This window comes from Ictidomys tridecemlineatus, unplaced genomic scaffold (genome assembly GCF_052094955.1).
Source record: "Ictidomys tridecemlineatus isolate mIctTri1 unplaced genomic scaffold, mIctTri1.hap1 Scaffold_46, whole genome shotgun sequence".
Taxonomy (NCBI): Eukaryota; Metazoa; Chordata; class Mammalia; order Rodentia; family Sciuridae; genus Ictidomys; species Ictidomys tridecemlineatus.
Genome location: NW_027522984.1, coordinates 2,243,622 through 2,255,869, shown reverse-complemented (window position 1 = coordinate 2,255,869; position 12,248 = coordinate 2,243,622). Strand labels below are relative to the sequence as shown.

The 12,248-nt window shown below is 36.1% G+C and overlaps 1 protein-coding gene across 11 annotated transcripts in view; it reads left to right on the top strand.

The window, feature by feature from the left end:
- LOC144373681 (uncharacterized) overlaps positions 1-12,248 on the top strand; it is a 93,092-nt gene that overhangs the window by 31,429 nt on the left and 49,415 nt on the right. The window lies entirely within an intron of this gene.

Below are 12,248 nucleotides of genomic sequence, written 5' to 3'. Positions count from 1 at the left end.
TTAAATCGCAACTGATATTTATGGACATTTATTGTGTTCATCAACAGTACTACTATGTCATGTGCTTTAGGTCGTTTAAGACCCATGAAGTGGGGGGCTGGGGTGGTGGCTCAGCGGTAGAGCACTCACCTCGCACGTGCAAGGGCCTGGGTTCAATCCTCAGCACCACATAAAAACAAAAGTAAAAATAAAGGCATTGTGTCCAACTTCAACTAAAAATATACATATTAAAAAAAAAAGACCCATGAGGTGTAGGAGATCATTTTGTCTTCCTTTTTATTTTCTCAAATTTGGTGTCTCTCCCTTCTCTCTCTCTCTCTCTCTCTCTCTCTCTCTCTCTCTCCATATATATATATATATATATTTAGTTGAAGATAGACAGCATGCCCTTATTTTATTTTTTTAATGTGGTGGCTAAGGATCGAGCCCAGTGCCTCACACATGCTGAGTAAGCACTCTGCCACTGAACTACAACCCTAGCCCCAATATTTATCTTTTTGTCCATTTTCTGTTCTGAAATATTTGAATTTCAGACTTGAAAGGGTTTTTTTTTTTCCTCATGATTATTTTTAAAATGACTGTTCTCCTGTATCAGTAAGAGGGAGTCAATATGGGCTGGTGTGAGAGGGTTTTACTGACCTTTTTTAAAATTTTTTATTCATATATGACAGCAGAAAGCATTATAATTCTTATACATATAGAGCACAATTTTTCATATCTCTGATTGTATACACAGTATATTCACACCCAGTTCTTGTATTCATACCTGTACTTTGGATAATAATTATCACATTCCACCATCATTAATAACCTCATGCCTCCTCCCTTCCCCTCCAACCCCTCTGCCCTATCTAGAGCTTGTTGTTCCTCTCATCTCCCACTCTCTATCCCACTATGAATCAGCCTTCCTTATATCAAAGAAAACATTCAGCATTTGGTTTTTTGGGATTGGCTAACTTAGTATTATCTTTTCTAACTCCATCCATTTACCTGCAAATGCCATGATTTTATTTTCTTCTATTGCTGAGTAATATTCCATTGTGTGTGTGTGTGTGTGTGTGTGTATGTGTGTGTATACACACATACACACACACACACACCCCACAGTTTTTAATCCATTCATCTATTGAAGGGCATCTAGGTTGGTCCCACAGTTTAGCTATTGTGAATTGTGCTGCTGTAAACATTGATGCATCTGTGTCCTGTAGTATACTGTTTTTAAGTCCTTTGGATATAGATTGACGAGATGGATAGCTGGGTCAGATGGTGGTTCCATTCTCAATTTTCCAAGTAATCTCCATACTGCTTTTCGTATTGGCTGCACCAATTTGCAGTCCTATCAGCAGTGTATGAGTGTGCCTTTTTCTCCCACATTCTAGCCAACACTTATTGTGGTTTGTATCCATAATAGCTGCCATTCTGACGAGTGAGATGAAATCTTAGAGTGGTTTTGATTTGCATTTCTCTAATAGCTAGTAATGATGAACAATTTTTCATGTATTTGTTGACTGATTGTATATTATCTTCTGAGAAGTGTCTGTTCAGGTTCTTGGCCCATTTATTGATTGGGTTATTTGGTTTTTTTTTTGGTGTTTAGCTTTTGAGGTTCTTTATATACCCTAGAGATTAGTGCTATATCTGATGTGTGAGGGGTAAAGATTTGCTCCCAAGATGTAGGCTTTCTATTCACCTCACAGATTTGTTTCTTTTGCTGAGAAGAAAGAAAATTTTTAGTTTGAGTCCATCCCATTTATTGATTCTTGATTTTAATTCTGGCACCAAAAGAGTCTTATTAAGGAAGTTGGAGCCTAATCCCACATGATGGAGATTAGGGTCTACTTTTTCTTCTATTAAACACAGAGTCTCTGGTTTTATTCCCAGGTCCTTGATCCATTTTGAGTTGAGTTTTGTGCATGGTGAGAGATAGGGGTTTAATTTCATTTTGTTGCATATGGATTTCCAGTTCTCCCAGCACAATTTGTTGAAGATGCTATCTTTTCTCTAGTGCATGTTTTTGGTACCTTTGTCTAATATAAGATAATTGTAGTTTTGTGGGTTAGTCTCTGTATCCTCTGTTCTGTACCATTGGTCTACAAGTCTGTTTTGGTGCCAATACCATGCTGTTTTTGTTACTGTTGCTCTGTAGTATAGTTTAAGGTCTGATATAGTGATGCCCCCTGCTTCACTCTTCTTGCTAAGGATTGCTTTAGCTATTCTGGGTCTCTTATTTTTCCAGATGAATTTCATGATTGTTTTTCTATTTCTATGAGGAATGTCATTGGGATTTTGATTGGAATTGCATTAAATCTGTATAGCACTTTTGGAAGTATGGTCATTTTGATAATATTAATTCTGCCTATCCAAGAGCAAGGTAGATCTTTCTATCTTCTAAGGTCTTTTTTTGATTTCTTTCTTTAAGGTTCTGTAATTTTCATTATATATATATATATCTTTCACCCTTACTGAGCTTCTTAATTCAAGAGTTCCTTTTAGCCTGGCACAGTGGTGCACACCTGTAATCCTGGTGACTCCAGAAGCTGAGGATCATGAGTTCAAAGCCAGCCTCAGCAAAAGCGAGGCACTCAGTGAGAACCTGTCTCTATTAAATACAAAATAGGGCTGGGAATGTGGCTCAGTGGTTCATGCCCCTGAGTTCAATTTCCAGTACCTCCCTCCCCACCCCACCCCACCCCGCCACGAAAAAGAATTCTTTCTCTCATCAATACAGAGAAGCACACTGGCTTCAGTAGGGTGCTTCCTTTACTGGTAGGGAAAGGGCTGGGTGAGGCTTTTGGTTTTGTCCTTCTGAATTTCCTCCCATTGCTTCTCTCTTTCTCCCTGCCATAGACTGTCGAAGGCTGTCTGCATTACCCCTTTCTCACCCGAGAGCAGAGCGTCCCTAGATGTCTGACTGCGTCTCCTTCCAGCCCTTCCTTTGAATTCCTAAGCAGCCACTGCTCTGAACTACCAATCTCAGTCATCCTGGGGTGACCTCATTCTGGAGGATGAACTTCATCTGTCTGGCACTCCTGGAGCCCCACTGTCCTGCTCCTGTGCAGTCTCTGTCTGCCTCCCCAGACCAGTGAGGGCTTCAGAGCTCAGCTGGTTTGGGATGTTCATTCTCTGTTTACCTTCAAGTGGAAGTTTATAGTAGTTCCCGACTCCTAATTTTGTGGTAGGCTTAGATTAGGGGTGGTTTGATTATCCTTGTTGACTGGTGTGGTTTTTATGGAATATATGGAGAATTCAAAATCTAGGCAATTGGCATTATTTTACAGAACACAGTTCTTGGACTTTTCTTGTGTTTTATCTTTAAAATTTGTTATGATAGTATCACATTTATATTCTTCAAGAACTCTTTCTTGTTCTCAGCTTGTTGTTTTAATCGTATCCTATTCCCATTTCAAGGATATAATATCCTCCCCGAGGACATTTATTATAGCTTTTTAAAATATATCTCAGGGAGGATATTTATTATATCTTTTTAGAAAGTGTTACCCTGCCCACTGTATTATCTCCTTTTCCCCTATTTGCTTTTCCTTCTTCCTCCTCTTTTTAAAAGTTTTGTTTTGGAGTCTCTCGTTCTTATTAGCAGTTTATCTGAAACATCTGGTGTCCTCTGATCATCGTGCTGGTGAAATTCCCCAAAGCTGACAGGCAGCTCTGTTGTGAACTGGTGGGTGGCCTTTGGGCCTCATGCCAACAGCACTGGTTGGCAAGCCAGCTTTTGCACTGGGGGAGTCATATTTGAAGATTTCACTGGAAAAATCATTGTATCCTAAGACGAGTCCTATACCATTACAGTGAAATTGGTGGTTTAAATTGGAAAGACAGGGAGCTGAGGGCACGTGGTACTCTTGGTGTTTGGTGTGTGGATCCTCTCAGTTCCTCCATACTGTGGTGCCTGTGCTTGTGCATCTGAGTTTTTGGAGAACTGAAAGGGTTTCAGTTCCTGCAGTCAGCCCCAGCTAGATACCAGTGTTTTGGTTCCACAGCTCTTTTGAATTTGTTGTCCTCTTCTTATCCACTTTTTATCTTCCAAAGAATTCGTGCACTGTTTCATCTACCATTGCCTCATATATCTTTTTAGAAATCTGTGTATTGTCCTTTAGCTGTTTCGGGTGAGAGAAAAAATAGATGTGTGTGGTCATATTTTTAAGTTGTATTTGATTACCTTAGTACCAAGTTTCCACCCTTTTCTGTACTCATCTAGATTGACTTTATTTACTAGAACAAAATAAAATTGCAGTGTTTTCAGAACAAAATAAAATTGCAGTGTTTTCAGTCTACCTACAAAAAAATTACATTTTTGCAGACAGTTTAACTGTTGGATTCTCTACTTGGATAAAAATTTGGAATGTTGTCTTCGATGACTGTCTTGATTCTCTTTGTGGTAGATGGTTCCTCTGGCAGGACCCAGATGAGGGTCTAGACCTGTGGGCTCCAGCTGCCTCTTTGAAACAGAGTGAGGACATAAAGCATGGTTAAAAATATCAAATGAATATGAAAGAGGAGTAGTTAGAGCAGCCCATTCACAATTAAGTATAAAGTAAGGTTGCTTTATCTTTAATGCCAAGTTTTTTAAAAAGCACAGTTATATGGTAAGGTGAGCATGCCCAGAAACCTGCCTTGGGAGCATGCGCAAAACCTAGCCCCGCCCAACTCCTCCTTTGAAGGTGGAAATGGAGTTGCCCGCCCCTTGAGCCGGTACTGGTTAATGGAAGTGAACCAGGAACTAACAATAGGCTGCTGCCTTCCCATTTGTTTGGCCAGCAGTTTACATCATTCTGTCTCATCCAGAAGGTGTAAGATTTCCATTGCAAATAGAGATTGTGGAGAGGGGTCAGCAGCTGGACTAGGGGAGTAAGATGTTACTTTTCCTGGTGGTCCTTTGGATTTTGCTTTGCTTTCCAACGACCTGTGCAAACGGAAGCATGGCTGATGGTTCTTAGGAGAAAAATATATGAAGTCTTTTAATTGGTTCCTTGATCATTCTTTTCTCTTTTATTACAATTTTAGCTTTTAAGTGACTCGGCTGCCTTCTCTACTATTTGGTCATGAATTTCTTTTTTTTCTTCTCAACAAGGATTGTTCTGTGGACCCAAGTGCTGTCAGCTTTTATAAGGAATGTTGATTGCTTTATATGAAATAGGATGGAAGGAGGTTGATTAAACCCTGTGAAATGAGAGACAGTTGGGGAATTCTGGGAAAGATGGCCATGGACAAAGATTAGTGGGATCACAATGTACTTCTACAATATTTGTGAGAGGGATGTGTGAGATAAGGATCAGATTTTTTTTAATAGCATCAGGTATCAACCAGCACTAATGAGTGAAAGCTAAAGGGAGGCAGCTTGAAAGTCTTTGCAAGAAAGGATTTTGTTCATAACTATGACTTCACAAATAATGACTCTCCCAGGATTCTCTGAATTTCCCCTCTGAGAGTGGACCATTTGAGTAGAACCAGAGTATCAAAGAAGAAATTTTAAAGTCTAGTAAAAATTTATATGTGGATTTTTCAAAATGCTACAAATAGTTGATTCTTTGCTGTCTTTAAACAATATACAGTAATCACAAGAAAATTTCCTTCTGTTCTTTGTGTCATTAGTTTTTAGCCTCACTCAAACCTAAGTGATGATGTGGAAGAAGAGAGCACACAAGATAACATGGCTATTAGCTTCCAGTTTAGAGGCTTGTCCTGGCGAACATTTCTTCTCTTTTCATGAGGTATAAAAATATAACCAAAACCCATCAGGACAGATTTTATATGGCTAAAAATTCATGCTTTCATGAAAATAGGAAAGAGTATTTCTGATTTTTCTTAAAGTTCTCAAATACATCTAAATAGTAGATAGAAAAAACAGTGGAATGAGATTACCATCATTACCCTAAGTACACATATAAAGACACAACTAGGGGCTGGGGATGTGGCTCAAGCAGTAGCGCGCTTGCCTGGCATGCATACAGCCCGGGTTCGATGCTCAGCAACACATACAAAAAAAGATATTTTGTCCGCCGAGAACTAAAAAATAAATATTTAAAAATCTCTCTCTCCCCTCCCTCCCTCCCTCTCTCTCTCTCTCTCTCTCTCTCTCTTAAAAAAAGACACAACTGATGTGACTATGTATACAACCAGAGATATGAAAAATTGTGTACCATATGTGTAATATGAATTATAATGCGTTCTGCTGTCATATATAACAAATTAGAATTAAAAATAAATAATTTTTTTAAAAAGATTTTAAAAAGTGGGAAAATCAGAAACTAATATCGTTCCATGCTGTACATATCACTTCCCTTTCTCAAGTACAATCTGGCACAAAATGTGTTGAGAAGAGATTCCCCTCCAAAAAAAAAAATCCACTGGGGCTGGGGATATAGCTTAGTTGGAAGAGTACTTGCCTCACACGCACAAGGCTCTGGGTTCAATCCCCAGCACCACCTAAAAAAACCCCAAAATCTGATATTACATCCAATGGCATGAACAAGATTTAAAAAGCCACATAACCATAATGAGAGCATAAAGCACACAAAAGGCTTTCTAGATTCCAATCTAGGAAAAAAAAAAACATATCCCAAGGAAGGAGAACAATGTTCTTGCAATTACTTTTCTCTAAGGAGTGTCTTAGTATGGTGATGAATGACCTTTTTTAACCCCCAGCACTGAGGATTGAACTGAGGAGTGCTCTACCACTTAGCTACATCTGCAGTCATTAATGTTTGTTTTGTTTTTATTTTTCTTGAGACAGAGTCTCACCAAGTTGCCCAGGCTCTCCTCAAACTTACCATTCTCCTACTTGTCAACCTCCTGAGTAGCTAGGATTATAGGCATGCACTATTGTACTGGCTACAAATTATATGTTTTTAAATCAGGAAATTGTCATTTAGAGAATATTATTCCCATAAGTTCTTTCTATATAAATTATTATAGAGCAAGCTTCACACAACCAATTGAAGAGACATTATCGTTAATAGATTATCCTATATTGTAGTTAATTGTATGGAAAAGGAACAATGTAGCAAAAATGAAATCATAAAAACAAAGACATTTCACATAGTAATGTAGATTAAAATGTCATCCAACTATAAATTCCCCCAAAATGCATGGACCAAGATCCTACCCAAGATTGAGACTTGAGGAAGGACTGACTGTATCCTTTAAAGGCACAAACTCATTTTTTCTTCTCTGTGGTACCCTGTGCCACACTGTAAAGAATCTCAGGCTATCTTACTGGAGGGAGAGTCCATTTGAAGAAAGCCCCTGACATATGAAAGACCACATGGAAAGGGAGACTATATAAAGCCAACAGTCAGCACCTTAGTTCCGGACATACAAAGCCATCTCAGACCTTGTAGTCTAAATCAGGCGTGTGCTGTATGGGTGAGCCTAGGTGACACTGGAGCAGAACCTTGGTTAAAGTCTTGACTTACAAAATTATGAGAAATAAAATGGTTGTTTGTTTGGTAGTGGGGATTGAACTCAGAGGCTCTCGACCACTGAGCCACATCCCTAGCCCTATTTTGTATTTTATTTAGAGACAGGGTGTCACTGAGTTGCTTAGTGCCTCACCATTACTGAGGCTGGCTTTGAACTCTCGATCCTCCTACCTCAGCCTCCTGAGCCACTGGTGTGCACCACCACTCCCGGCAAATGGTTATTTTTTAAAGCCACTAAATTTTGGAATTTTTAAAAATATAACAATAGATAACTAAAACACTGTTTATTGATGATTTGTAGGGCTTTTATTTAATGACCAGTTTTATTAAAGAATACCCCATTTATTTCTACTGTGATCAGCAAACAAACTGAAATTCAATATTTAAAATTTTTTGCCAAGAATATAACCTATCTTGCAAGTTTCCATGAGGACTAGAAAAAAATATATATTCTGGAGTTGTTGGGCATTGTCAGTCAATGTCAATAAGATTAAGGTGGTTGATAGTTTTGTTCAGACTCTTGTGTATCATTAGTGATTTTTTTATAGTGTTACTATCAGTTGTTAAAAGGGTGTTAAAAATTCAAAGTATAGATTTGTCTCTTCAGTTTTGTCAGCTTTCATATATTTGGGGCATATAAATGTTTGGTTGTATGGTGTCATGTTTCTGTGTTCTTAAAAACACATTATGGTATTATGAAATGTCTTTCTTATCTCTTATAAAACTCTTTATCTTGAATTAAATTCATCTGATGTTAGTATAGCCTCTGCATTCTTCTTGGCTTACTATTCATGATGTATTTTTATCTATTTCTTGTTTTCGTTCTATTCATATTTTTATTTAATGTAATTAAATAAAATTACATTAAATAAAAATTAAATTTTATTTAATTTATCCATTAGCGTTTAGCTTTATTGCTTTACATTATTGTTTTAGCAATGTTTCCAGGAATTATGAAATGCATTCTTTAATTTATCACAGTTTTCATAATTTAAATTGTGATACTTTCTCACATCTCCCCAAGTCCTTTGTGCTTTGTCGTCATACATATTACAGCTGTATACCCTATGTTTTTTACCTTAGTCATGTTTCCAAGAAATTAAAAGAATAAATATGTATACATATTGCCTTTTATATTTACCTACATTTTAGTATTTCTAGTACTTTTCATTTCTGTTTATGGTGCATTGTCTTTAAAAATATCTACCCCAAATTCTCCACATTCCTGTATCATGTTGCTTCTCTCATTATGAAGTAATATCTATTTTCCCACCAGCTGAGTCTGGGCTGGTCTTTTGTCTTGTTTTAATGAACAAAATATATTTTTGGTGAAAGTGATGCCATGCCAATCCTAGACCTAACACCTTGGGAAGGTGTATACCTTCTACTTTTATCCTCTAGAAATCTAATCAACAAATAAAAAATTTTAGAATGACTGAATGACTAAAAGCATTTGAGGAGATAAGCCTGACCCAACCAGTTGAGCTAGCAGACATGTAAACAAAGCTATTTTGTCAGTTCTACCTTTGGTTAAACAATCCCTGCTAAAGGAAACCACATAAGCACTAATAAATACCTAGAGCAAAGGACCCATCAGGTTATGTAAAGTCAAATCATAGAATAAGGAGAAATAACAAAGAATTTTTATTTTAAACCATTAAATTTATTACACAGTGAACTAAAACACACAGTGCATCTGTTTCTACCTGATGGATCATCTCCTTTTATCCTGAAGAGGTTCTTTTAGCATTGTTAATAGTAGAGATCTATTGGTATTAAATTTTCTTACTTTTTATTTATTTGAAAATGTCTATTCTACTTTCAGTTTTGAAGAGTACTTATCCTAGATTAGCAGTTTTTGTCTTCTAGCACCTTAAACCTTTCCGTTAACTTTAATCTCTCATTTCTGATAAGAAGTCAGCTATCATTTTAGTCATTTTTACCTATGCGTAACACACCACTTTTTTCTAATTGCCTTCAAGACCTTTTTCCTCCTAATTGATTATTTACAGTTGACTTTGATGCATCTAGATGTGATTTGCTTTGTAACTAACTTTAGTATTCACTGAGTTTCCTAAATCTGTTAACATCTTTTTTGTTAATTTGAGATAATTTTAGCCATCATTGTCTTAAATATTTTTTCTGTACAATTTATGCCTCTATTCTTCTAGAAATCTAATTATATGTATATTAGGTCACTTTGTAATGATAGTAACCAAGTCTCTATTTTTTTCTTTCTGATTTTTAGACCAGATAATTTTTATTGGTCTATCTCCAAGTTAACTTTTTGATGTTTTTGCACTATATAATCTGTTGATAGATTTGTTTCATGAATTTTTCATTTCAAATACTATACTTTTTATTTCTTTTAAAAGAAATTTTTCATTTATATGTTGACACCCATATCTACTTATTCATTATGATTAAGCTTTTCTTTAATTCCTTGAAATTAGTTATAAAAACTTTTTAAATTTTTTTTCTGCTAATCCTAACATCTGGGTCAGCTCACGGAACTTTTTTTATATGTGACATTTTCTCTTGTGGTTCTCATTTTTCTATCTTCTTTGCATTCTGGCAAAATTTAATGATATTCTATATGCCTATAGTTTGTGAAGCATTTGTTTCTCAGATTCATGACACTGTTAGAACCTGAAGTATTAGCTGTTGGGTAACTGTGAATTCTTTTTTTTTTTTACTTGAAGTAGATTGTCTGAAATAGGCATATTCTCCTCTGTGTTTATCCAAACCTCCCTGTCATGTGTACTACAAGTTACAATTTGGAAGTTACTGTATTAAAATTCTGTCTGTTCATGGTTCTAGAAAAGTGATGTTCTCTCCCAAATACTGGTTACTACAGCAGCATTTTTAATGTTGTAAAATAAGAATAAAGGCTCTGAAGGCCAGAGATTTTAAAAAGTCATTTTACAAATGTTACGTTAAATTAAAACTGAGCTTTGCTGTAATACTCTTTTCTCTTCAAAATGTGATGGTACAGGAAAGGTGTTATATGCAGGGGTGGTATTGCAGGGGAGCATTTTAAATTGCAGAAGTAAAAAAGTTATAATATTTATAATTTTGATGAGTTTATTTTTATAGGGAAGATTTTTCTCCCCTGAAATTTTTTCTGGAATAGCAAAATGTTTCCATTATTAAAAATTGAAATTGTTAAAAAAAAAAAGAGTTCAACGCTAGCCTCAGCAATTAAGGGATGCACTTAGCAACTCAATGAGACCCTGTATCTAAATAAAATGCAAAAAAAGGGCTGAGGTTGTGGCTCAATGGTTAAGCACCCCTGGGTTCAATCCCTGGTACCAAAAAAAAAATTTTAATTATATTCTGGTCATTTATAGATGATACATCATAGGAAGTCTGGATTATATTGTCTTCTTATAAAGGATATTCTGTTTTATGTGTCATGCAGGCTAATTACTGGTGAATTGTTTTGATCATATTAGATTTGGTATTATTATTATTATTATTATTATTATTATTATTATTTGGTACCAGAGATTGAACTCAGGGTACTCAATTACTGAGCCACATCCCCAGACCTGTTTTGTATTTTATTGAGAGACAGGGTCTTGCTGAGCTGCTTTAGCACCTTGATTTACTAAGGCTGGCTTTGAGCTCGTGATCCTCTTGCTTCATCCACCTGAGTCACTGGGATTATAAGCATATTCCACCTCGCCTCACTAGGTTTGGTATTTTTCTTTATTTCCATATTTCATGGTGTATTATACTTGTACATAATGGTGGGATTTGTTGTTATGTTTTCATACATATGTACAATACAGTGATAAAACTTAGCCAATATCATTCTCGAGTATTTCTCTTTTACCTGCTTTCCTCTCTCCCCTGATCCCTTTCCTCTGTTCTACTGACCTCCCTTTGATTGTCGTCAGATTCCTTTCACACACACACACCTTTCTTTTCCTTTTTCCTTTCTGGCTGCCACATACATTTTCAGCATGAATCAATTTTGATTTTAAATTTAGGTCTACCATTTTCCCATTGCTCTTTTGTGTGTGGTTCTTTTTGCTAAGGCTTATTCCTGAACTCTTAATTAAGTACCTGATATATTAGTGAAGCTGCTGCAACCTGACTCTGCTGGAAACCATTTCTTCCAACATTGCCATTTAGCATCATCTTCAGTCTCCTTTATAGCAGTCAAACTCTGCTAAGCCTTACAGAGTCTCATCTGGTACATTCATATCAAAAATGAATTTCCTCCAGGCTTTTAGTATTCTCTCTCTAACATACACATAATTACATTGCACCCACCATAAATAGCTCAGACATTCTTGTCCACAAAATTCCAACCACTATGATAATCTTGCACTTTGATAATTTTCTCCTTAACTCAGTATGACCACCATCTTACTTGAGCTTCATCTCCCTAATTGTGTTTTGTGCACCAGGCCTACAGTCATGTCTGAAATTAATACCTGAAAATGTTTAGTTTTTCTAGTTTTATACTCTTTTGTGTCAGGAAAACAAATCAAGTACATTAGATCTATTACAGTTTCAAGTAAAAATACTAACTTACTTTTATCTTTGCCCATCAATAGTGGTAGAGACACTTAGGTCAACTTACATAGAAACTGCAACATCTTATATACTCAACAACAATTTCATTGTCCATGGAACGAAAAATTAATTGAAAGAGTAAACCCCAAAATGGATATCTGAAAAATAAACTGGTCAAAATTAGTAAGGCAATCAGACTTAAATAATCATATATTTTACCAATAGCACTAACTTAAAAGTATGAGTCTACAATAACTAGAAAAATACATGTTAATGGCTAGAGGC